Source organism: Lichenostomus cassidix, chromosome 11, assembly GCF_008360975.1.
Source record: "Lichenostomus cassidix isolate B80296 chromosome 11, HeHo_3.0, whole genome shotgun sequence".
NCBI lineage: Eukaryota > Metazoa > Chordata > Aves > Passeriformes > Meliphagidae > Lichenostomus > Lichenostomus cassidix.
Genome location: NC_139492.1, coordinates 19,298,232 through 19,323,222, shown reverse-complemented (window position 1 = coordinate 19,323,222; position 24,991 = coordinate 19,298,232). Strand labels below are relative to the sequence as shown.

General features: G+C 41.3%; 1 protein-coding gene and 1 long non-coding RNA gene across 8 annotated transcripts in view; one reads left to right on the top strand and one right to left on the bottom strand.

Annotated features, from left to right (window-relative positions):
• The window catches only part of GARRE1 (granule associated Rac and RHOG effector 1), a 58,947-nt gene extending 38,268 nt beyond the window's left edge, over positions 1-20,679 (bottom strand). For 3 of the 7 annotated variants that reach the window (XR_014854589.1, XM_085072053.1, XM_085072059.1), the window contains exon 1: positions 20,560-20,679. The gene's annotated coding sequence lies outside the window, so the exon portion shown is untranslated. Of the gene's footprint in view, positions 1-1,058; positions 1,215-13,513; positions 13,593-14,755; positions 15,431-19,775; positions 20,003-20,559 lie in introns of those variants that run through there. The other 4 variants (XM_085072055.1, XM_085072056.1, XM_085072054.1 and 1 more) reach the window with 4 other exon arrangements.
• Positions 20,113-22,978, top strand: LOC146432422 (uncharacterized). Its single transcript, XR_014854590.1, has 2 exons — positions 20,113-20,217; positions 20,865-22,978. It is a non-coding gene; the product is annotated as an uncharacterized LOC146432422 (long non-coding RNA).
• Positions 22,979-24,991: the final 2,013 nt, after the last annotated feature.

Here is a 24,991-nt window from a genome sequence, read left to right as displayed (position 1 = left end):
CAGCATAAGCAAATGCCATATTTAGTTTTCAGTAACATTCGCTGCGAAGAGATGTTTTCAATACACATTTTAAGATCCATGCTAGAAATTTCTACTAAAACTCGTTAGGTTTAGTTAGGTTTAGGAAATCACTTTGAAGAACTTAGTTACTGCTGAGTCAGTGCAGATCAAGAAACCAGGCAGAAGGCTCCATGTAGAGGTTTATTCCCACTGGCTTAAAATTATATGTCCAGGGACTCAAACACTGCAGAAAAAGCTTCCACACCTAGAAAAATGGGAATAACTCCCACCCTTTGACAAAGCACATAGAGAAATAAAGGAAAAACATTCTTCAACACATCATCTTTCAAAAGCTAGATTCTTCTGAGGAAGCTTTCACTGCCTAAACAAATCACCTCTTAAGACTTGGAAATACAAGCAGGAATAAGAGCCCAGGTCAACTACACTATTTAGGCATGACATAGTACATCCACTAACACATTTTAGATATACATATAGATATACACACACACACTCGCTAAGAATGGCAGGCTGTTACAGCACTAAGGGACTAAAGACACTAGATTAATTAGGGATAAATTTAACAACTCATACATGGAAAAGGATTCCTAACCTCACATACAAAATGATGGGCTCTGGCCTGACCACTACCAGTGAGGAAGCTGATCTCAATGCTACAACTGTCTGGTTTTGCTGAACATCACCCTGACGCTGCATGGCAGAGTCAGAAGAACAGATCTGGAAGGGAACAGCCATGTTGGAAAAATCAGAAACTTATGCCACTGCATAAATCCATGGTTTACCTACACTTCAAATTTCATGTGCAGTTCTGGTCTCTTATCATCCTTCTTTACTGAGGGGCTCACCTGGATTACTGAATAGTCTGGCCACAGGCTTAGGAAATCCCAGATGCAGCAAGTTGTTGAGGACAGTTTTAAATTAGTATTGCTCACTAATTCACCCTGTGCCTGCCTTTCCCTAGATATCCATTTATAACCTCCATGGGATAAAGGAGGTTGAGGTGGATCAGTTTTGAAGCCTGAATCAGCCACTTTTACCTTCTCACTCTCTCCGAGCCAGCAAGCACTGACAGCAGTGGAACAGTCACAACGACAGAAGTGCCACAAGGACACAGTGTTTACAGCTCCTCTGCAAACAGAAACATTTCCTCATCCACAGCTCAGCTGTTCCCTTTCAGACTTCTGCCGTTCTGCCGCTCCTGCAAACACAGATACCACATTTCATAAATGCCCTGGGACTCGCACTTCCCAGCACACACACGTTTGAATTCTCCTACTGAAATAAATATCCCTAAATCAAACTGTTTTAAGAGTTTGTGATGCTGTACAACTTTAAAAAAACCCAAACTCAGAGTAACTTCAGCAGACATTTTAATTACTTTAGTAGCGTTAGACAAAAGTAGTATGTCAAGGCAGAGACAATTATAGATCATCTACACATTTAAAGCTCTTTTCTGAAGAAGGAAGTTCTGAGTACTAGAAACATGAGACAGATTATGTACAGCAAATCCTGTAAAGCCTGTATGTGATTTTTTTTGCCTGTTTGCAGCAAGGATGATGAAAGCTTTCAAAACATTTGGAGTAACTCAACACCAACAATCTTTCCTTACCCAAATTACTGTGCTGCTTCTGAATGCTCAACACTTGCCACAGAATTCATCTGCAACATTCTCGATACCAGGCTACATCAAAACAAAAAAAACCCCTGCAAATCCATTTTCTTAGCTGCATTCAATGTACTAATCCTAACCCCCTTGTATAAATGAAGTGACAACTATTAGCTTGCACTTCCACGTGTAAACTATCCCCTTTTTCATTTAATAACTACCACTATAACACTCCTTTGTGACTGAAATTAAAACCTAATCCAATATTTTCTAATATTTATTCTCTTCAGTACAGAGTAGGAGCTTTATCTTAATACTCCCCCAGCTCATTCACTGGAAGTCTTCTGCTTGAGAAGTAGTAAGTATTCTGAAATGGTATTAATTTCATTTCCAAAAACAGGAAACATGAGTCCATACCAGAAAACCTGACATCAGCGCATCCCCTCAATGCCACTGGACAGTTGCAGCCACAGGGTTTTTGCTGTCTGTGCACACAGAAATTGTGTCTCCACAGCACAGCTCCTGTCCCAGGAACAGCTTTCCAAATGCTTTATGGGCTCCCTGTATTTGAGCAGCAGTAAATTCATCACTGAACAGCTGGAGTTTTGCCCAGGAAAACAAACTGTATTCTACACTGAAGAGAAGGACATGATGATTATGCCTTTCATATCCCTCTCATGTTGAAAATTATGGAATTACCAGAAAACTGTAATCATGAAAATGTTAAACTAAGGAGAATGTATTTTTACAGCAAATGAACATAATTATGTTTACCATATTTGGGCCCAAAGCTGGCTGGCAATTCAGTCTGTATATAGACAGCAGTATCTGATTCACTGTCACAGGATATGAATAAACCAGAGCAATCCAGTGTGAATTACAGTCTCCCTTCCATAACAAAACCAAACACTAGTGTGTACATAATACTATAAAAGCATAATACTACTGTAAATAGCAATTCCATAAATAGTAGTAGTTGAGTAGTTTTCACTTCAATTCTAAAAATCATTCTTGAACTAGACCTTTGAAACAGAAGACTTTTGGAACTGTCAAAATGCTTTATTTCCAACAAATCTACAGTTTGTAATATATTAGCTTATGTAGAACTAATCTCTGTAGCTGATGAAAGAACAGTGGTGACAAGTAATTTAAGATCATAAAGATCATTAAAGTAGAAGCAGTAGCATGCATACTTCATAACCTTTCCTCATTTTTTCTGATCAAAAAAGCTGCTTGTGTGTCCTGGGCACGGAATTCACCTCCTCATTACAGCCAGAAATTTTAAAGCTTAATTAAATATAGATGAGATTTTTTTAAATAGCCCTAACTCATCATGCATAGCTGGGGCCAAAATAGGATTTGTTATAAGATCAAATATAGCACCTTTTCAGTTTATAAATCTCTAATACAAATCAAAAGGAAAAGACAGAGCCCAAACTTGCCACCTGTAACACTTCCCCCTCCAAGAGCACCCAAAGCTTAGTGCTTAGCTAGTTGTTCTGGCAGCTGTACACAGCAGACAACTGAAAAAATCCTTCCCCGAGCTTCTCAATCTTCTGAAAACATCGTTAACAACTGGTTCAAGCACAAGCACTGGGGACATCAGGATCCTCCTCCTGCCTTGTCCAGCAGCCTGCAGTGTCCCAGCCAAAGCCACAATGGCTGCAGCTTCCATCATTCAGACCCCAGATTCCAATGCCCTCAGTAGCTGCTCCAGTAATCCCACCTGCTATTTCAGTCCACACAATAATTTGTTGCCTTTCATCCACTCAGCATAAATGCCAAAATAAGCCACAGGTCAACTTAACATCAAAAAGCTGCAGCTCCAGGAACACTGCAGCAACCTTGGGTCTCTTCTCCATCCACTCCTAAAACAGACAAAGCTGTAAGAAATTTCTGTCTTTAAAAGCAATTACTTGGGGTTTACATTTTATATGCTCTTCCTAGGAAGAATAGGAATTGATTATTTTCCTTTTATTAAGAAAAACAAGTATTTTAATATTTGAACAATTGTTTTGCTGCTTCTTTCAAAACAGAGTTAACACTTAATAATGAAGCTTAATTCCTTTCAATACAAATAAATTTACACATTTGGAAAATACATCTGGTGTCGACGCTACCAAGGAGTATAAATAACTTCCCCCAAGAGCTCCTTGCTAACAAATGCATACACGGAATTCTGCCAGCGCTCTCCTCCCTCCCGGCTCTAAGCTGCTGCATTAACTATACTGTAGGGAAAGGCACACAGTAGTCAGACTGATGTGCACAGAAATACTGATGGGATATGGCTAATGGAATGTGGTTTTTTTCCTTTAAGAAAAATGCCTTGTTCTTAAGCTGAAAATTATTCACCAAAGAACTCCCAAATATTTCCCGATAAAATCATCCATTGTTAAATAATTATCACTCCTAATCTACAACATATAAAACAGATTCACACCACTTTACCATGTCCTGATTTTAAAAGTACTGATAGTTTTATATAAACAACTAAGCCCTCAATCATGGGCATGATTTGTCACCAGGTTATGTGTCAAATATTTCTGCACTGAGTTGTGCAAGAACTCTTTTGTGCAGCAGAGGATACAATGGGATATTTATGCTGGTATAATGCATTTTGAAAGCAAAACAAATGTAATGTTTTAATCCATAAAACAACACTATTTGATCTATTGATCTATTCAGTAGAAATACAACATCAAGAGGCAAACCTGAAGACTTAAACTTTTGTTATTTGATAGATCTTTCTGAAACCTCAAGGTGCATGCCCCCTAAAGCACCAAGTCCCAACAGCGACACACACAGGTGGAAGATCCCAAGCCCACACCTAACCACGTACATGCTATGGCATCTCTCCATGCTCCTTAACAGAGCTGAATTTTGTTCACAAACTAAGACTGGAGAGAAACGCTTATAATTTTAAGTGGTATCTTCTGATGTGTCAATTATACTTAAAATTTATTAGCAACATGAAAGACTAGGCTTCAATTAAATGGTAATTAGGTGACCTAAGCCATGCTGACACTCCTTCCCAGCAACTTTTATTGACAAAGGGCTTTTCTGCCACACTAACTGTGATACAGTAAAGTTCTGCCAGCCATGAGACATTGCAAGGATGCCAAATACATTTAAGCAATGTTTCAATACCAGCTGATGCTTCTGCCACAGATTTGGCCAGGCCCCTTCCAAATGCATTTCCCCAGTACTAGGTTTAGAGAAAGCGACCTTTTCAGCACCAGGACTGTTTGTGCTGGCAGCCAGGACCCCCCCTCTGGTACCAAGCACTGCCCATGACTAATCTGGCACCAGCAAGGAGAAGGCTACAATGCACAACGCTCAGCATCAGGGCAATGCCTGGCAATTCCTATTGTGTGTGTTACTACAAACTCCCTCAGGCATCATTTTTAGCCACTGCTGGATTTCCTCCCTTCTCCCATCCCCCCAGCCAGGCTCCAAACCTTGAAGTAACCTTGTTCTGTTCCCCCCCCAGAGACAGCTCCATGCCTGAAACATAACCTCTAATCTTATTTTCTATTTCTAGCATACAATTCACGACCCTTATCCCAATTTTTTAAATTAAATATCCTCCACATTGCACACTCTGCTTCCGACAGTCAGGACAGCGCATGGAGTACGTCAGAATTTATAGCCATATGTTTCTTGTTGAGGACAATTTAGTATTACTTTTAAAAGCATTAGAAACATAATGTATTTATACAATATAGGTTTAAAGCTTTCTCTGAAAAGTATTTTCAATACTACTGTCAGTACTCCACTGCAATGAAGCAGCTTAATTTGTTGGAAGGTTTATCTAAAGACCTTAAAATACAACAGATCTGCACTTCAGGGCAGTTCGCAATGCAGAGCATTAACTTCCAGCAATTATTCATACTTGAAAGACTATCTGTGGACATTAACTTAAAGTCTTACAAATTACAGGGGTTTATTACAAAGCAAGTCTCATCTGACATTATTTATGAGATCTTTGCTTAAACTTGTTTGGGTTTTTGCAACAACAAACTACGTTGTTTGTTTGCCATTTGTTCTGTAACATTTGTTAAAGGAAGCCAATCAAAAGTGGCCTACTGGACCAGATACACATCTAAGCCACAACAGCAGTGGTTAAGATCTCAACTTTTAATTAATGACCACTATCCATAACCCTTTTTCATATTTTTACCAATTATACCCAGTTTGTACAGTTGCTAGAGCTAAATGTTCTTCCACGAACGAACTCTCCCACAAAAGCACTTTGATACAGAACAGTTCCCAGAGGAATGAAAAAAGGTTCTTCTGTCTCCAAAGTGCTGAAAAACAAGAAGTTTCCAGGACACATCCCAAGCCTGTAGGTTGCAGCCTGACATGGCCAGGCCCTCTCGGAGCTGCCAAGAGGTACAAGCACATCTGGGTTTTCAGCCACCCTGAGCACTCCTGTGCCTACCCCAAAATCAGCAATTTCAGCCCCAGAAAACATCCCCGGGGTGGGAGTGAGCCCTGGGCACTGCTGAGCTGGGTCTGTGCTCACCCTGCATGGGAGCAGCACCTTAGGGAACACCTCACTGACACAGAGGGGAGAAAGGGAATTCCCATGGACCCACACCCCAAAATACTCATAACACACCAAGATAGAAGCAAGCCTTTCAAAACAAAGCCAGCTATACTGATATGACTTGATTAATCAGAGAAATAGCCAGCCTAGGGTGCTAACAGCAAAGAAATTGCCACTGGTACCACACAAAATTACTTTCCAAATTATATTTTAGACAATCAGTTACAGGATGACTTGACCACACAAGCAAAATTAGGAAAGAAGAATAATCCTTGAACCATGCCATTAAATGTTATGACAATTTAACTTTTTTTTAGATATATACCTTATTGATGCGCTTGACAATAAATATAGGTTGTTTCACACTGGTTTGCACAGGCAGTTCTAGTAAACACCATTGGCTTGTTCTACTTCTCTCTCCCAACTCCTTCAGCTTCTATCCTATTCTAAGCAGGGCATCATTTGAATTTCTTACCAGTTCCACACAAATTGAACAGCCTAAGTGGGAGGACAGCCTTCAGCAATTAAGAATAAAAGTAGATAAGTGAACACATACCAGAGTAGAGAAAACCAAGTGTGAGAAATTTTTAAGGTAGAAAGCTGGATTTTGGAATGGACTGAAAAACAATGGAGAAATTGTGAAGAGTCACCTGAGTTATTTATCCATCAGAGAACACCATGAAACAAAAGTCATCAATAATAGGAGCAGGGCACCCAGGAGCAGCCCATGAGATTCATTCCCAGGTGACTCCTGGGAGATAAAAATGCTTTCTTTCCTAATTATAAAAAAACAGACAAAATTACATTGTCAACATAAAGAAATGCAATTCAGGACTGCCTCATCCCTCAGCAAAAACATGTTGTCATATGCCCATATTTTGAATGGTAACTTCACTGAGTCTTAAGGGTCAACATTTGAAAACTACTCTACCTCACCTCAAAATGAGGACTCAGAGCATCTTAAAAAACCTCACTGAGATTTTCATGTCAATGAATGACAGCCACAAAAATTTACCATGCCACTAGGAAAATATGCGAAAACATGTTTTCAAAAGGATACTGTTAATCAAACGGAAAAAGAGTATCACAACAGCACCATCCAATAACCCAGCTATTTCAAAATCTTGAATTAATGAAGCATTTTACAGACACCGGAGTAATAAAAGGTGTAATTAAAGAACTAATATAATATTGCTTTTCAATGTAAATATAAGTTAATTATCCCACAGTCTCTGCCTTTGCTGTGAAAGGTATTGAAGCAATCCTAAGTCCTCACCAAGGACAGCATTAAAGTCTTTAATTTTACAGCACCGTTTCCACTCCCATCTTTCATAAACTTGTGGGAACATAGCATCGGTGGTTTTAGTTATGCTAAGAATATTCTTCATTAGTCATAAAGAATGAAACCTAAGTTGTATCAGAGTGAATCCATAACTGACACCATTTTAAAATCATTGCTTCCTAGGGAAAGGGCTCCTGGAGCACAGTCACTGATGCAAGCTGGAGCTGCATGCTGATCTGGGCCTTCATTTCCAATAATGCATGCATTGCACATTCTACTGAGTCAAAACAACCCCTTCAACACACAATCGTTTATAGGAAACATTCCAGTTACTCAATGAGCACATGAAAAGCTTTTAAGCTCACTGAAAATGTAGTGATTTTTCAAAAATTTCTGAAAGGAAATCTGAGAACTACTTTTGAAAAATAACCCCTTTGCTTGGAGCACTCCAGCATCACCAGGTAAGCCGGCAAGTGCTGGCAGCAGTGCTGTTATCACTGCTGTCCCTACTGGAGTGGGGTGAAATGGACACTGAGCACCAGAGTCACTGATGGCTTTCTTTAACATAGTCATTAAACTATTTCTTAAAAATTAATGTAACAATTCAGTTTAAACTAGTAAGCATATTAGTATGATCTACAAGGACACCAATGTGACCTGGTAAACACTATATTAGATCCCACATGCCTTGTGACTTTGGTGCCACAAACTTCCCCGACACCTGACTGAGCTCACAGGCAGCATCCCTGCCAGGGCAGCCTGCTGGGAGGACACTGCAAATCCACCCCCTCCAGAAATACAGCAGGAATCTTCTACCTCAACACAGATCTCATCTAAGTCATTCCCTTATAGTCCCTGCAGCCCCAGTGGAACCATCACACTGCAGTTATGGCTCAGCCAGGCTGATTTTGGACAGAACTCAATGCCCGCTGCTCTCCCGTAAACAGTATTATGGAAACAAGAAGTTCCACAATGCCTCTGGAGAAGGTAAGCAGAATTATTACTTAGGAAAAAATTTCTCCTTGCATCTGCTTTAAGGTAAGCAGCACAGTAACAGAGCCCAGGGAACAATGAAGTGGTTGGGAAGAACGCTGCTGCTAAACCTTGACATCCAAGGCTTGAACTTCCACTGCAGCTCTTCATTATGTTGTCTATTTAATGATAATGCCCCTTCTTCCACATTTTCTCCCCATTAGGCAAGCTCTGACAAAAACCTGAACCTGTGTGTCCTGTGCCCCTGAATTAATGAAGCAGCACAAAGTGCCAATGGCTACAGCACAACTGAACAGAACAGCAAATGTTTCTACAGGAGGATTTCCATCCACTCCTGTTCTCCACAGCGCTTGCTACATGGGCAAAACCAGGGAACTGTGCTCCTACTCTACCAATACTCCTTCCTTCTACAGCTCTGTAAGGATGTTGTTCTACTTTCAGAATTATTCTGTTAGGTAATTACAATATCTATAGTCTATGTAAGTCCACAATATATATTTGTGGAAATCTCTCAGGGAACACTAAACAGCATGCATAAACACAGGCATGCTACATTTATTTTCTGCATTTCTATTAAAACATGAAGTTTGTAATTTCCTGCAAATTTTGAACACTAAAAACATATCCTGCTTTCTTGCTTTCAATTCAACAACACTGGTCATTTTTCAATTTCTTCTTTCTACTTTTAGATTAGCACCAGCCAGCTTAAACCCCACAGTATTAGACATGCATCCTTACTACACACTGAGGAATTCATAGATTTGGTTTTATCCACAAGCAGTACAAAATATGGACTTCCTGCATGTACCTAACAATGCCTGTTACATGCTCGATACATGATGCATGTCTCCCTATTGAGGGAGCTGAAATTCAATGAGACATTTTCTAAAAATTTCAAGTCTAGAAATAAATAAAATAATTACCTTCCTTCAAAGCAGCCAGTAACACTCTGCAGGTGGAGCAGGCCATGCCACTTTGTGCATCTATTTTATTAGGAACAATGTGTTCTAAAGACAGAACTGGGACTAACCACAATCAGAGTATTACTGGATACATCAAGGTGTTTTATCTTCTACTACCAGTTGTGCATTTACATGAAGAAAGGAGAGTTTAAGCACTGCTTTAGCTGCTTCAGGGACACTGACTCGTACCTAACTGAGTAACAGCAACAGGAAATCTTTTGCCTTTTCAGCATGGCAGATTCCTCTCCCCATCTTTCAGCTAAAATTCCAATCCTCACTGTGTAATACATACAATCAGGAGAGTTCTAAATGGGAATTAAAGTGTAAAGCAGGGGAAAAAAAGTAAAACTAGAAGTAGGAACAAAAATAATCACAGGGAAAAGGAGAGTGACTGGGTTCAGCAGCTTAAAAAAATGAGATGATCTGTGCCTGGCAATGAAACTGATGGGGTTTTTTACAGCATATCAATAAAATAATATTCAAAACTAAGATGTAACTATATTTTAGGGCTCTCAAATGCTATTAGTGAGGCATCCTGCTGCTTTCTGAGTTGCTGCATGCCTATCAGCAAATCATTTTAAACAGTAAAGTCACTTGTAAAATGGAACTTATCTCCTCATACAGCTAATGTTTTATTCTCTATCAGAAGCAGAAAATTATTCCATGGACTGCTTTTCATATTTTTCAAGTGATTATGCTGACATTTCTTTGCCTCTGAAGTTGAAACACACACTCCATTTAGGGGCCCATTGCTTTGTCCATATTTTGGTCAAAACCATGGATTTTTATTAGTCCGAACTGACACTTACTTACTACTATAAAAACAATTTTAATGTTACATTAATTTCTATTAATTTCTATAATTTCTACTAGTAAGCACCTAGAAGATAACTACTCAAGAAAAAGCATCAATGAAAAATATCTTGTAGCATTGAGGCTTTTACCACATACCAGTTTTGTAAATATCTGACTATCTTATCCTGAATTCATGGAATGGTTGGGGTTGGAAGGGACCTTAAAACCCATCAGTCCCACCCCCTGCCATGGGCAGGGACACCTTCCACTATCCCAGGTTGCTCCAAGCCCCAGTGTCCAGCCTGGCCTTGGACACTGCCAGGGATCCAGGGGCACCCTCATGGGGGAAAATTTCTTCCTAATATTTAATCTAAATCTACTCTCCTTCAGCAAAGGCCATCCTCCCTTGTCATATGCCCTTGGGAAAAGTGCCAGATTCAAGCTTCTTATTCATCAAGAGAAGGGTTTTTTTAATCTAATATTTGTAATTCTAAAAGATTACATTGAATAGTCTCGATTATTTGTTGAGTTCATGACTATGAGCAGTTGCTTTGCTATGTTTCTTACTACAGCCTTCAATATGAACATATTTAACAAAACCCAGTATTTCTGAACAAAGAAAAGAAAATAAACAAGGAAAGGCATTCCAGCGTAAGTACAAGTAAGCCACAAGTACCTGCCACACAACCTTCAGCTTACTACCAGTCCAAGCGGAGTCCATTCTTTCATATGGAAGAATGTAAGTAGCAATTGCAGGAAAAAAGTAATTTCACCAGTGAAAACAAAACTCAATTCTTCCCTTCACATCAACTACAAAGCATCACTTTTGAAGTATTACTCCTTCAAGTGCTGGTTCTTACCATAAAGATACACAGCATCTTACTCACTGTGCTGGAATCCCACCAGTTAAGACAAGGGTATCTTACACCTGAGGACACACACTGGCATATCTAAGTCAATTTGTCAAGTGTTTCCCTTCTCTGAGGGTTATCCTACAGCTGCAATTACCGTTCCCTGCTTTTTTTCAGAATATATTTAGTGGATCCTCTGAGATTACCAAGTTTGGACTGTTTCAGACACACTCCCACCATCCTTTGGCCAAAACACTACCTGCCTGCGACAGCATAAGGCTAGGGAAAGCCAATGAACCACAGGACTTAGGTCAATGGTGTGATGTAAAAGAAGAAACGAAAAAATATCCTCAACACAAATCCTTTGTAACAGCTAAATAAGGGATTTTAAGTCCACTAAGGCAACAGTGCTTTGAGGCACGATGAGGTTTTTCACATGCTACCAAGCACAATAATCAATATTCACACACAGCTACTTGCATATTTGCCTCAAGTCTACTGTTCCAAATTATACCAGTTTAACTTAGCTCACATTAGAATTCATTTTAGAGAAAAATATTTAGCGTAGACACAGCATGCAAGATGGCCTGCATTCATATTATAATTTATTCTTCAACACACTGAACATCTGAACCAAAACACAGCATACCTTCCTAGGAACACTCATGATTATGAGGACTGGATCACTTACAAAGCCTTAAGTTAAAAGGAAAAAAGAGCATTATTATGTAGTGTAGAAAATTTCATAAACTATACTTACCCTTATTTTTCTTGATCTTTCATTTCATGTGCAGTGAAATGCAACCAACCCAGCAGAGAGGAGAACTCATGCTCCAAAACGGAATGTATCAAATAGCATATGCAACAAAGACACAATACATTATTTCCCTGAAACCACAAGAACTTTTAAAAAGAAGCTGCCTCGTCTGTCCTAAAACAATTTCAGAAGAAAATACAGGTACAACTTTTTAGCAGAAAGCAACTGATTGAAAGATGTAATTTTCTCCTGTTTCAGAATGCGACTTAAAATACCAGTAATGACACATGACATCAGACAGAGAAAAGCAACCACTGGCTGCAAAGTGAAGCTAAAAAAGCCCACAAAAATGTGAATGTCTCAGGAAAAAGAACAAATGGCAACATTAAGCCAAATGTTATCAGACATATAAAACCAGAGTAGTCTTCTTCACCTCTCACATTGCACCAAGTTGAGTACCATGAAGGCTTTGCTAGTGAAACACAGCAAAAGATACTGAAGCACAAGAGAAGGCATCCTAAAAAGACGTTTTCCATCAATAATCCCCCTAAGTGCAAGGGAATAATGAATGAGAGGGTAAGGACAGAAGAACCTGAAGAACAGCAACATGCCAGCCTACAGACATGTCCTCAGAAACTGACCTGAGGAGCTTAGTAAAAATCACTGCAAATTGTCACAAACCCCTCCATCAATGCACTGCACAAGCAACAAACAGTGTAGCTGGTTAAGAACAAATTAAACGTACATTGTACCTTTAAAAGCCAGAGGAGCTCCTCAGCCCTGCCCTCTGCTACCCTGAGCCACAGCAATTCACCTACCCTGTGACATGCAACACATCTGACTGAACATCACCCCTCAGAATTGTGTCCAAATACAACACACTGAGAAAGAGTAGGAGTAGGAACTGACACCTGACCAGCAACAACCTGGCACCTCCTGATGCCTGAATGACAGTTCCTGTGATCTGAAAGGGACTGAGTGATCACGGCAATATGGAAAAGGAGGGCAGACACCAAAGAGCTCTAACCTCCTAACCCACGTTCAGGGGAAGCACAAGTGCAGAGCAAACCATGGTCTGTTATTCATTTGTCTGACTGTATCAGACAATCCTAACCAAACCTCCTACAACACAACCATTCCAGAAACTAAAATGGAAAAAAACCCTTCTTTTCCTGCTGCACCTTCAAAGCAAGAAAATGCACTTTACCCAAAAAACATTTCCCTAAATCTTGTGTGTCAACTACAGATTTAATCTGTCATACCAATTCATCGCCACAAAAATGTAACATTCCTATACAAAAACAAAAAATGTATCATTAGTGGTTTTCAACAGATTTCACATCCAGCAACATCTGCAGAGCAATGGAGTCACTTAACCAGACCAGGATCTTTTCTAACCACTAAACCAAGCAACAGATTAACTTCAAAATAGCACAGGTCAGATGTACCACTTTTCTACACAGATAAAACTTTAAGGGCACTTGACTAAAGACTGCCAAACCAGACCATGATCCAGCATTTGGTCTTAAAACAGAAATAGTCATTTATGTGAAAGGTAACATTTAAATGTTAGGGTTGATAACCTGGATCTGTAGCAAACCTTTACTAAGCAGCAAGTGTGAACAAGCCTGTGTTAAATACATAGCCATATTTTATACAAAATTTGCTAATTATCAAAGTTATTTTGTAATACCTACCTAAAACTTTACAATGTTTGCTCCTCTTTGGACCTGGAATGAGGTCAAAGTGCTGAAGTCAACATCACAATCTGTTGCCCTGGAAATTATTGCAATGTTTAGACAAAGAAGTTTATTATGAGATCTAATAGGATTGTTCAAAAAAAATGTTTTCATTCTCCTTCTGAAAGCAATAAAAGACAGACAGAAAGACTCTGAGTAAGGACTTCACCAACATTTTAATACAGAACCAAGTATAATCCCAAAAGCAGGATGCTGTTAATACATGCTCTGTTTTTCAGGGTTTGGTTCCAATAACTGGAATTTTCTTCCAGGATTCCATACAGTTTTCATTGGCGTGAAACAAAACTAAGCCACAGAATTAAAAGTTCACAGACACTTGCATTATTTTATGAAATTTAATTTTTACTTAACCTACCCTGCTCTTCTATAGATAAACATCAGCAACTTCTCCTCAAAAACAGCCAAAACAGAAGTGCAAGTGTAACACTACCAAAGCCTTAACCTTGTTTCTGTCAGAAGATGTGCATCTATCTACACTGGTGGAAAGACAATTTATTTGTACTGCACTGTGAGTTATTAAAGTACACCCAGTTTGCTCTCTGCAGATGAACAACATCCAAGTACCCACGGACACCTCTGCTCTCCTGCCAACAGCAGCAGCAACCCAGCAGTCTTGGTTTCATCTGCAGCACTCACAACTGAACTCAGTAAAACAATTCTGATTGTTACCAAGTTTCTTCATTGTCTTTTGTTTATTTAATAAATGAAAGGTTTTCGTTTTTCCTGAAGAATACATATTTAGCAGTAGACCTATTTTTCCTCATCATATTAAAGTTCTTGATGGCATCATTTGCTTTCAAATGCTCATCCCATGTAGCATAAAGGGTTGATCTTATTAGCTTATTATTTAAATATTTGCAAGCTGTGTTGCTCAGCTGAAAAACCACAAATAACTAACTATGTCTTTGGTAAGAGGCTAAATAAAGTTTATTCTGCTGCTCTGTAACACCCACTGATGAAGCAGGATTTTGTAACAATGTCTTTGCACACTTTTAGTTAACTCTATTCTGTACCACCTGGCCTTAAATACTGCTTGGATCAAAAACTGCAGACCTTTCAATGCAAGCAGCATTACTACTCTTCCCTTGCACCAAACATCTCCTCTCCTCAGTATCTTTCCATCTTTTACTAAACACAGGGGCCTCTAACAAATGATGAAACACCTGCACGCACTTTTACCTTCATTTGGCAAACATGGCTTCTTCTGAGTGTTTGGAGATGACAAACTCATCCTACACTGAAGTTCCCCTGAAGAAGAGCAAACAGACCTGGAAGAATGACATTTTTAGGTACTCTCTTCCTCCTTCCACATAATACAATACCATCTGGTGCAAGACTTGCAAATAGCATTCTGAGAAACATTTTTAAATACTTACCAGAAAGAGGTGACATTCCTCAAAACTTTTGGAGTCTAGCAGGGAATCACATTTACCCACTGTGATCCTTCCCCTGTGATTCCCTAGTCTTTTACTGCTCCTGTGAGGATGCAGACTCAAAAAATGTCTTCAAGAAGAAGAGTGTTTCTCTTTCTGTCCTTCATAGTCACTACAGCCATCTTTGCTTTTCCAGATTTCTGTTACATGATCATATAAAAAGAATATCTGGCTTCTTCAGGATGAGATGGCCAGCTTCAGATATATTTGAGGAACTTGAAGAAAATATTACCTTGCACTTAGACTCTTAGGAAGCAATACTTAAAACACCTCCAAGATTTTCCTGGAATGTGAGTTGTAGACATTCAGGTGCTTTATCTTTCTCCAGGAAAGTTCTTTGTGCTTGGACTCAAACTGTTCTCAGGTACACAGCCAACTTCTGTAATATGTACAGAAGAGCAGGAAGTTCAATTTTCATTAAAAAATACCTAGGAACATTGCCCTGAATATCCTGGTATGAGACAGATCATGTGAACACACTTCAAAGGATCTAATTTTACCCCAGTAAATCCAGAGGAATTCTCAACACCATCCAGAAACTCACAAACATACCAGTTATGACAGTCAGGTAATCTACCTGGGAAACTAAAAACACTCAGTGACTGACAGGATTAGAGATAAATTTCATTGGTAGACAACCCTCACATGAATGAATCACACTAGAGATGCTTGTGGGGAAGTGGAAAAAAGGTCCACCATGATCCCTTCTTCCTGCTTTTCTCATACCCTCTCCTCTACAACACATTCCATACACTGCTTTAAAGTTCCCGAAATATGTTAAAACAAAGCATTAAAGAAACAAAGTTCAATATTAGTATTTCTATCAAGGGAAACAAACTTTCTCTTACACTCAGAAACTGTTTAAATTGAGTTCCCAGATTGCAGAGTACACGACACAGAGCCCGAGGAATTTTCTATAATTGGACACTACCATTTAAATGTCAACTTTGAGTGCACAACTAAACAAGAGTCACACCTAAAATACTGTTACTAAACAGCCAGCTGACATGTCCTCTTACAGCACTCTAACCAACACATGGGTAGAGCACCAGGAAAGAAAAAAACTAAGCTTATTTCAACCTGAGGAATGACTGACAGGGTGGTGGAGGAATTTTCCTGTTGAAATTTTCCAAAGAATCTGTCTTTTGCAATGCTGCTGTACAGAAACACTTACCAGAAAATGTTAGTGCCTGAGAAGTACCCCACTGTAATATGACTTGATAAACCAAAACAGAGTCCCCTTGACCCCAAATCCCCAACCACTTGTAAAAGCAGAATACTGTTAGGAAAGCCAGCAACAAAAGACCACAAAGAAGGAACAATGAAAATCTAGCTAGCCTAAACCAGAAAATATCTATCAGTTATTTCAGGGAGAAAATTTTACTAAAAACATAAGTAGGAATTGGTCACAATTTGTAAAGATGTTTCCTAAGGAATTATTTTCTCTGATGTGACCCTAACAGTAAAACATGAGCAGCTACTTTACAACAATTTTTTTTTAGGTTTTTGGTTTGCTTTTCAGCTAATACAGCAAAAATTCTATCTACCAGTGCTATCGCGTTCTCCTGTGAGGGCTTTCCTTAGAAGGAAGAATATTTATTTCCTTTGTGAAAGTGGTTCTTCAAAGCCAAGTCCTAGAATATCACACTTCCAACTTGAGTTGGATAAGCTGCCGTATGTTATCACCAGACTGAAGCCAATTTGCCATCGCTGGAATGCAATATCACAGCTGGGAAAATGCCTGACGTGCTGCACAGGCTCTCTAAGATGCCTGAAAGCCTCACAGAGCCTCAGCTACTCCCACCTCAGACCCACCCATACACTCACAGACATCCCAGCTGCACCTGGAGTCCTTTGCATTCCCCCTTTCAGCCCTTTTGATTCATTCTTCACAGCCTGACCAGCATTTCTAGACCTTCTATTCTGCTTTTTCTCACACACACTCCTTTTTCTTTTGCTCCAAAGCTGCTCCAGCCTGGATCCCTGGAAGTTGGCTTGGCAAAGCTTATGACCTTAACAGAATCACACAAATCAATCCCCCAAGATTTATCTTAAGTAATCAACACACTAATCTTCATCAATTACAGCACGGCAAGACAAGATTGATATTCCAAGACCACAGTTCTCAAAACAGTTTTTCTTGTCATATTAGAGCTCTTCAAAGTGAAACACACCTCATTAACGCCAACATTACCATTCTGAAGTTTCATTTAAAATATTTTTTTTCCCCCCCTTGTTTTAATCACTGTTTTGACAAAATTCAAGGACTGAACTAAACCATTTTATCTACAGAACACAAGACTGTAATCTTATCAGACCAAATTGGCAATTTGCAAAGCAGTATTTGTGAATAGAATGTGTCCTTCTCCCCACCACACACCTGAGGGCAAAAGGGACAAATGTCTAAACCCCTCCTGCCATAAAATTGTCTTGAGGGACAAACAGAAGAAAAGAAACACAAAGCCAGAGGCACAACAAATACAATTTCAAGCTTCTTCTCAGTGAGTTTGGGACCCATTTTAACAAATTCTACTTGATTTTCAAAATATTTTTTCATCCTACCAGCCAGAATTTCAGATTTTACAGGTATCAAGACACAGCATCTCCTATGGTTTAGATCCACAGTCCCCATTAAGTTTCCAGCATTGCTTTCAGCTACAGTACATACAAAATCCAAACAGAACCTGGAATGTGACACGGCCCAGGAGCATGGGATTGCCTGCAGCATGTCACTATCACTTCTTGTTGGCTAAAGACCTAGGAGGGGTATCCAGACATCTCACCAAGCTCTAGGAGGACCAGAGCAACTATAACACAGATTTTTGTCAAGCATAGCAGTGCCAGTTGCCCTCGGAGCCAGCCCCAGCACAATGCCCTGTGATGAGATTACCCATGCTGCTCGAAATGTCATCTTTCATGTATGATATAAATCCCTTCTGTAGCTACTAACAATACCCTGGCATTGTTTGCAACACATAGGGTGTTGTATTGGCTAACACCCACCTTCAGTAATAATATTCTATCTACCTACAGTCACCACAAGAAAATACTCATTCTCAGCTCCAACTGGTTCTGCAGCACCACACAAGCTCCTGAGAGAGCTGCCACACTCCACTGCAATTTCTGTATCTTCCTGTGCAGTTATCTGTCTGCACTGATCAGGCACTTTTCTAAAACTGTAGAAACACCTTGAGATTACTGGGAATAAAGGAGCTCTTTTCATACAGCACAATTAGTCATATCAGCAGTGACAGCTATTTTGAGCAGCACCCATTAATCACTATCATTAGCAGGATTTCTGGTGTACCAGCATTCATTGTACCAAGAAAAAGTCTCTTCCTATTACAGTACTACTACATAAACACAAGCAGCAGCACAATTTCTCTTGACATAACCCTGTTTTGAGTAAGGCAAGTGGCAGCTCTTAAAATGACTGTCAGTCCCAGGTTTAAAGAAAAGCTTATGTAGAACAGAAAAATACAATTGTTTTGCTGCAAAGAAAAACTGGTGGTCATTTGTATCCTGGGGAAGAAGGGGTGTTGAAAAATAATAAAGAGTGGGAAAAGTGGGGAATAAAGACCTCGAGCTGGAGACAGAAGACCCACAGAAAAATAAGACACCAGTGATCAAATCCAAGCTGATGCCCAAGAGGCAGAAGAAACCTAGACTTGACTTTTAAATGTCAGCAGCGTATGTTTTCTTTATTACTTTTTATGAGGGATTATTTACCTGTTAGCCAAATTTCAGAGTCGCAGAACAGACTTTCAGCTACAAAAATATTTGCCATACACATTATTTCTAGTTTCCTAACCACCCTGAGTAAGTCCTGATTCAGAATCAGAAATGCCAGCGGAATGGTTTCTGCCTTACACAGACCTAGGATGCAGCACCAAAAGATGCACGGAAAGCAGTGGCTCTGCTTCCAGCCTGGTGTCTCAAAGCACCAGAAGTAGGTACATTGACCTGAAACACACCTTCACCACAACCATAGATTAAATACCTAGCAAGTTCTTCTAGGAAGGAAAGTACAGAACAGAAAATAAAGGAAGAAAGAAAAACCTTCTACAAGTCCTGAACTTGGAAAACTTGCCATTCTTTACAGAAGGGTCCAGCTTTATCTTGTGTAGAAATGTTGCCTGGTAGAAGACTCGAGCCAAGTGCAAAATCATGTTGGTACCCACAATACACAAACAGCACCTGTGCACATACCAAAATGGGCCAACAGTGCTGATCCCATGAGCTGCATACCAAAACCTTCATCTAGCCAGGAGCCACACAACACATACCACATACCTCAGAGAGGTGAGGGAAAGGGAGCTTCAGCTGCCTGTGCCCACAGACAACAAAAACAGTTCCTCAAGAGCACCACTACCTATTTGCCGACAGCACTGGGCTGAGGAAACAGAAATATCGAGCAACAATAGCCTTAAAATCTACAAGCTGCAGATCTGAGATTGTCCAACAGCCACCCCGGCAATTACAGCTGCAGTGCCATTTTGGGAACCAAGCCTCAGCCGCGTGCCAGCTGCGTGTGCCTCCCAAGCACGGATAAGCCACTCTGTAACGCCAACTTTATTGCAGCTACACACCACTGAGGTATGGCTGCTCTTCACGACACCCAGACATCTGCGCCTTTATAAAAACTGTAATGATAATAATAATGGCCAATTTATACCTGGAACAAGGTTTATAATCTCACATAAAACAATAAGAACTTACAACTGCTTTCAAGTTCCTAAGACGACATGCACCCGACAAACACATACCTCAACCATTTCCTCTCCACTCAAACAGATAAAACCCCTCGAGCAGGGAGAAGCAAAGGAACATGAGCAAAGTTTTAAGCTACAGCCCAAAACGCGTTATCCTCTTCTGCTGGCAATTACCATATGTACTCAACATAAGGCTCGGCAACCAGCAGCGGCACTGGCAGCTCGCATCAGGTGAACACTCCGTGCGCGGCCCCTGCTGCCCGCAGGCGCCGGGCGGGGGGCGCTGAGGGGCGCGGAGGGGCGCGGAGGGCGCTGAGGGGCGCGGAGGGGCGCGGGGGCTCCGAGCCCGGCCGGCTTTGGGCGGCGCCGCCGCCGCGCTGCCCGGGGAGGTCCGGCCGGCGCCGCCCGGGAGAGGCCGCACGGCGGAGCCGCTCTAGCGCCGGGGGCCGGCGGGGCCGGGCCGGGCGGGCGCCCCGGGTCACCGCGGAGCAGGAAGGTGCGCAGGAATTCCCGCAGGCGCAGTCCCGGCCCCGCCGCGCTGCCCGGGCTGCCCGCACACGGGTCACGGGGAGGGGGCGGCCGCAGCCCCGACACCGCCCCGGGCTGCCCCCGCCGCCGGCCCGGCCCGGCCCGCTCTCGGGCACCGCCGCCTCGCCCCCGCCCGGCCGGGGCTCCCCCCCGGCCGCAGCCCCGGCCGGCGCCTCCCGAGCGGCCCAGGGGCAGCCCCGGGCGCCGCCGCCCTCCGCGCCGCGTCCCCCCGGTGCCACGGCAGCCGCCGGCCCGGTGCCGCACGGTCGGGCCCGCGGGGCTCGGCGGGGTCGGCGCGGCGCTCACTCACCTGCCCGCGACAGCCCCGGGCCCCGCGCCGAGCGCTCCGGAAACGGCGGCGGCTCCGCCGGGGCCGGGGAGGGGCCGGCGAGGGGCGGGCGGAGCCGCGAGTGACAGCGGGAAGGGGCGGTGGCAGCGGGCGGGCGGGGCTGGCTGCGGGCAGGGCGGGCAGGGCAGCGGCGGCGCCGCGGGGTCCCGGGCGGGGGGCGAAGAGCCCCAGGGCCGGCCTGGCGGGGTAAAGGGAGGCGGGGAAGAATTAATATTTTATATGAGCTTAAAATGGCGAGGTTCCTCACTCTGTTGTTTTGGGGCCAGATGCAGTGTCCCGGTTCGGGAGAGCCGTTTGAGATGGAGATCGCCGTCGGCACCTGCAAAGTTCTGTGTTCCTTCTCTGTCCAAAGTCACTTACTGAACAAACTCCAGAATTCAACACTGATGTTCAATGGTTTTATTTGGCAATTAAGTAGAATATGGAGACATTATCTTAAACTGATCCTTTGGACGGAATTGTCATGGTGCTACCAGCTTTAGGAATTGTACAGAATGAGGCCTGGTCTAGGATGTGAGTTTAAACTGGTTTCATAATATTTCTCAGGCTTAATGCAGGTTTTATACAGAAAAGTTGTACAGAATGATGTATTTTCAAATCCTATTTCCATAGAAATAGTCTGTTGATCCCGTGTTCCTTAGTAAAAACTGATTGCTTTTTATTTCCCTGACTTATTTAGAATCTGATGTTTTAAATGGAACAAGCATTTAATAATGTACAGAAATGTCTAGTAGAAGTTAGAAAATAAAGTAATGTGTAGTAGTAGGAGAGTAGTTAAAAACTGTTGAAATACATGTAAGCAAAAATTTTGCCTACAGGGCTCAGCATCCAATCATCTGGCTCTAATTCCTCCCCAAAAAACCCCAAACCCACACACTTGGATATGATACTCATAAAGTGAAAATAACAGTAATTTCAGTGCTGCTAATCAGAAAACTCTGTGGGAAGAAGTGAAATTGTCAATTTATTGGACACCTTCTAGCCACAAGCTAGAAATAGTTCTCAAGTAGTGTCTGCAGGGAGCTGCCTAGGAGCAATCTGTGGCTTTGTTTCCTTCTTCAGAACAGATGGTTGCTGGCAGACCGGGCTTCTCATCAGTGCCTTCCCTCTGAACTCTTCTGATTCTTGCATGTCTACTAAGCATGTCTCTTCCTAGAAAATTTAGTCCTCAAATTAAGAGATACCTGGGAAATACTTGGAAAGACACAAGGAACAGAAGGCTGTCATTTTGTTGGCTCCTGAAGAGAGAGAGGTGTTGCATATTTTTTGTACTGAAGGAGTACAATAAAGGGCTGTAGATGGTTACTTTTCACTTTTTTTTTTTTTTTCCCTGCTTTTAACTAAATCGTAGCTGAAACATGGATTTTAAAAAAGAATAAAAAAAGACTGATGAGGTTTCAACAGGGTTTTGACTGGAAGGAGATACAGGTATGAAGTGGAAAAAACAAATGTAAAGGAAGTCAAAAGGAGTTGAAGAAGAAGGGAAAGGGAAGATAAAATAGTGGGATGAATTTTCCTTCCTTCCAGTACATTGAGGTAACACCTAAAAGTAATCTAACTGATGTGCTGCTTACAGGACACAGCCCCTTCCTGTCCTGCTGAACAGCTGCCAAGTGTTACTGCAGGAGCTGATGGCCACCACTTTCTAACCGTACTCTGTTTCATCAACATGCAGTTTTACCAAGAGATCCCAAAACTACATGAGCCATGCTGACTAATTTCTGCATTTACAGGCAGAAATCTGTTCTGCAGACCAAGTCTTACAGTTCAATACATGAACATTTCTTTAAAGCTATCTGGAGGTATAATCTGCTCCTATTTTGTTATCCTACTTATTTAATTGTATTCAGTGGAATGTGCAGAATTTGGTTCTGTCAACACCAGCAGTGGAGTTACACACAATAAGCAGATTTCTTATTTCGACTCCCTGGATTTATTTACATATTGTTATAGGTTTTGTTGTTTGTTTTGGTTTTTTTTTTACAGAGCTGTATAACAACTCTTATCGCATAACTATCTCTAAAGATCAGGCATTTCATTTGAAATATACTGTGGATTAAATTTATGGATTGAGAGCATAAAGGCACAACAGACTGGTAAGAATCATAGCCTTAAAGTTAATATGTCTCACCAGATGGCAGGAATTTTAGACAGACTGTGAAAAAAATGGGAAGTTCACACTTCCTAATATGAACAGGGCATGAAAGCATGCAATTCAACAGAATGTATAATAACCAATGCAGAATAAAGGGTAAACTCTCATGGGCTATGAAATATGTGGTGTACATATCTATTGTGGTATTGTACTGTAAAATTATTTTATAGTAATATTTATTATTTATATTATATTTATATTATTTTATAAAGGCTTACAATGCAATATTTATGCTGAGTAGTGTATTTTTTTAATGTTATGAATTCTGTTCTGAAAGATGGCAGTTTGGTTAACTATTTAGTAAAGTCCTATGTAAATCAGCATAGAATAGATGTATTCAGTTATATTTATGTTTTTCCCATTGATGTTACATATATGTGAAAAGTGCTTTCCAAGACTTCCATTGAATAGGAAGGGAAGGAAATCAGTGCACAGTTTAAATAAAAAATGTAACAATGCTGTTTAGGGAGAGAGGAAAGCAGCTTTGAAATGTATTATGAGTGCAACTCAATGTCATGGACTTAGGAGGAAGGAATCATTAGCTTGGGAAAAAAAGCAGCACAATAGCCATGTGCAGATGCTAATAAGGATATGCCTATCAGCAAGGTGTGGGATAAGATTAGGAGGATGAATGTTAGTAATAAAATCCCTCAAGGGTGTGTTGTCTTGTTAAAGAAAAGAGCTAATTTAAAAGAGGTTGTTTCTGTTAATCAGATGGATATACATTTAGGAAAAGGAAATGTGGGGAAAACCAGCATGATTTTGGAAAACAGACTGGACCCCTAATGTCCTATTGTATCATCACTGATGTCCCCTTTGCGGTTACGAATTCCTGTGAATGCTGTTGTGACAGCATGTTGAAGCGCAGGATGAGCAGCAGCAGCGTTGCACTGATATTTGGGCTGTGTGTGCAGTTGGATTTGGGCAGCAATGAGCATGCAGGTCCGGCTGGGGCTGTATTGTACAGTCTGGACAGTGTCTCACAGCCCTCGTGGCCACAGCCTGACCCTCTCCTGCTGCCTGGATGTTTGAAAATGCAGGCATACATGTAGGCAAATTGGGCTTCTAAAAATACAATTCACAAATCATCCATTCCAGCTGTCAGGGTGAGAGCAGTCCTTTTGTCCTGCAGGCCTGGACAACAAAAATCCCAATTCAGACAAATGAAATTTAGTCCTTTGCTAGCTGACAGGAAAGCTGCTGACCTGTGCTTTATACCCTCAGTGCTCTGCCCCACCATTGTGTCCAACCTGAGGCTCAGCACATGAGTTGGCCCCTTGCCCAGAGCCTCTGCAAACAGCACCAACTGGCAGAAGCAAGGCGTGGGCAGAGCCCCCAGAGCTCTTTGGAGCACTTCCTGCCCCTCACCTCCACAGGGCCAGTCCCATTTTGGAAAGAGTGAACATGGCTGGCTATATATGGCACCTAAAAATAAAAATAGGGACAATCACCTTTTCTTGTCAGGCGAATCAAAGATCCAGGTCACCTTAAACTATGCTAGGCTGCAAGCCATACTGGCTATAGGGAAAATAAATAAATATATAGAGTATTTAAACCACTTAAACTTACATGGGTGACTCCAGTTTTGATCTAACTGAACGGAGGCCATTGACTTCAATTGACGCTGATGTGTCCCGTGACCTTCTGGTTTATATATTTAGACTCCCCATACTAATCTTCTCTTCTGCAGTCTGATGTCATCACCATTATTATAAGCAGAACTTGTCACTTGATTGACAGCAAACAACCTTTCCAAAAAGTAGCCAAGGGGTAAGAATGTTTTGTCAGAGTGACATATGATCATGACTGCCTGCAGTCCATTTTTGTTTACAGGCAATGGAAGAATTTCAGATATTTATAAGGTCACTGTCCCTAGTCCAGAGAAGAAGGGGAAGATATGTTTGGTTTTAAATTGTTGTTGTGCTTTAAAAACTGACTTCCAGTTGAGCATAAATGAAGGACTAGGCTCCGAAGTAAATTCTTTGCCTGTTGCAACCTGGGCACAGGAATGGGGTGCTCCTGACTGCACACGAAGGGGTCACTGGCATTTCATATTTTTGCTTTAGGAAGTCAAATACTTAAACATATGCATAATTCGTTTTGTCTGTCTGGTGATTCAGATGTCTGGGATCTTATTTTGCTTGGTTTTTTGAAAACTTTCACAAAAAGGAATCAGCTTGCAAAACCACAAAAATGTACTGCTCAGCCAGCTGTGGTAAAATAGTTTGCATGGCCATA